Genomic DNA, 2,483 nt, shown 5'->3' on the forward strand with positions numbered 1-2,483 from the left:
AATCGGGAACGGAAAGTTCATCAAAAATCTACCAAAATGAGAAAAAAATTACCTTTTTACCAACCCAAATTTTTTCTACCAATTTTAGTAATAATTTACCAAAGTGGCAACCCTGGTTATTACACAAGTTGACCCCAATAGCCCCTCCCCATATAAAATTCTGTATCCACCACTGGATACCAGTGAATAAAAATTTTAACGTTTTAACAAGCTTTTAACTTCACTTACATACATATATCTCCAGGAATTTTGCTACCAATTCTAACCAACTTCCCGATAAGCTAGAGGCTTGAACTTTAAACTTAGCGCAAAACCCGATGACAATGTAATATGACAGACGAATTAATCCGCTAGGTGGCGCTTGTTTAGAGATGTTTTAAACCCGTATTTATGTTCTGATATGGTTCATATTTGGAATTTGATTTATTTTATTTTCAAAAACTTATTCGGGCATACTCATAGTCAAAATTAAGTTCATACTTAAAGTTACCTGTGGCTTTCTGACGTAATTTTTAATGGGTTACTTACTTTAAGCACCAACTTAACTTTGCCTTTAAACCCCCAATTTTTTCACAACAATCGATGTTACATCGCAACCAAGGATCCCAGCAAAACCACCCTGCAAAAAGGGGGACTAGGTTAAGTACTAGTACGGGATCACGCTACCTTGTAACCAACACTAGTAACCAAAATGGGCGAAATATATGGAAAAAATTTGGTTACATAATATTGCGATGTCATTGGACCTGACCACCTATGGTCCAACGCTGCATAACATGGGACCACTTTTGGTCCACCACTGCATAACATGGGACCACCTAGACTCCTTTTGGACCATGGCACATTCGGCAAACGAATATTATTGACGATCGGCCACGAAGAGGTTGTGTTCAACCCATATATCAGTTTTTTACGTTTGAAGTGGTCCAGGTCAGCATAACAAGTTACTAGTATTGTTGCGTACGACAGACGGCGTATAACTCGAGAATGGGTGGTCCACTTTAAGCTACTTTTTTGGTGTGCTTGTTTGCCTTGTATATTCTTTGCGGTGCCATTTACAATAGATGGATATGAACAAGCTGTTTGTGGAAAAATTATGTAATAGTGATTAAAAAACGCAAAATAAAAACATTTGGAGCTTACGTCTCTTTCGCGGTTATGGCTTGATTGGTAATTCGAATTCTTTGATGTTGCACTGAGGAGATTATGCCGCCGTCAGAATATTAAAGCGCAGTTAGTCAACGACGTAGCGTAAACGTAGGTTGACGTACGTAGCAGCATATCAAATTTACTGTTGATAGAGAGAGAGAGAAGCAATGGCAACGTCACCGCCATGCGGTGGTGAGTTTTCGTTAACACGCGAACCCCATAAGGTAGATCGTGTCTACGTCGACCTACGTCTACGCTATGTCGTTGACTGTTTGAACTTTAAAACATTGGCTTACACAGTAGCGATTGGCGCTTCGTGCCGGACGACGGACGGTTCCATATTGCGTACTTTTAGACCCCACGGCTTTTAATTTAGAGAATTTTAGCGTTGGAAATTTAGCGTAGCCATTGTCAGAATTCCACTATAGGATTGTGTTGTGTTAAATATCTTCGTTGACTCATTTACTAGAAACATTGCGCGCTTTACTTAACAGCGACTTGCAGAATCACGAATGTCGACAAACACAACTATGCGGCATTTAAGGGAATTTCGTCTCTTTATCCTACATTGGATTTATGTAGGCCAACTATTCTCACCCATTTTGTCTTGTTGTCGCCAGCGAATGCCGAGCAAACATTTTGCCAATTTTAAAAGGTAAAAATTTCGCTTCTAAAAATTTAAAAATGTTCCTAAAACTTCCAAAGAAATTTGGAAAAGAAATACACTGTTTTTGTTTTTAGGAGTAGGGTGGGAGTGTCATTGATAAAATTAGAGTGAGAGAATGTTTTTCTTACAAAACCTTTCATTATTGAATCATGATCTTTTCACATATGAGCAAGCAGGCAAACTATTTGGTTTGAAAAATCACACGTATACAAAACTTCTGGGAGCATTTTTGATTCACTATTAATAATTTCACTATTATAATATTATAATTTCCACTTAAATAGTTTGGTGAAACTGGCTGTTAGGCTGCGTTTCTCAAAACTCATTTAAGTGGAAATTAACTTTAATTGAATTTTTTATTTAATTCTCATTTAAAGTATTTTCAGTTTCAATAAGCTATTTATTTAAGTGAGTAAAAAGTGGTTGTAAAACAGACTAAGCCAGCGAAAGGTTTCATTTGTACTGAGAGCGTTTGAAAGCTTTGGCACGCTGTGTTGTAAAAGCAGGCCTGATATACAAGTAAGCAGCAGATACACAATGTTCAGGTGATTAAACGTACAACACCTCTGACAGCCAGTTTCACCAACTATTTAAGTGGAAATTAACTTTAATTTTCGAATTTTCGGTTTCACCAATCAATTTTAATTTTGATTTAAGTGACCTATGC

Source organism: Rhagoletis pomonella, unplaced genomic scaffold (genome assembly GCF_013731165.1).
Source record: "Rhagoletis pomonella isolate Grant_MI unplaced genomic scaffold, Rhpom_1.0 Rhpom_scaffold_00006, whole genome shotgun sequence".
NCBI lineage: Eukaryota > Metazoa > Arthropoda > Insecta > Diptera > Tephritidae > Rhagoletis > Rhagoletis pomonella.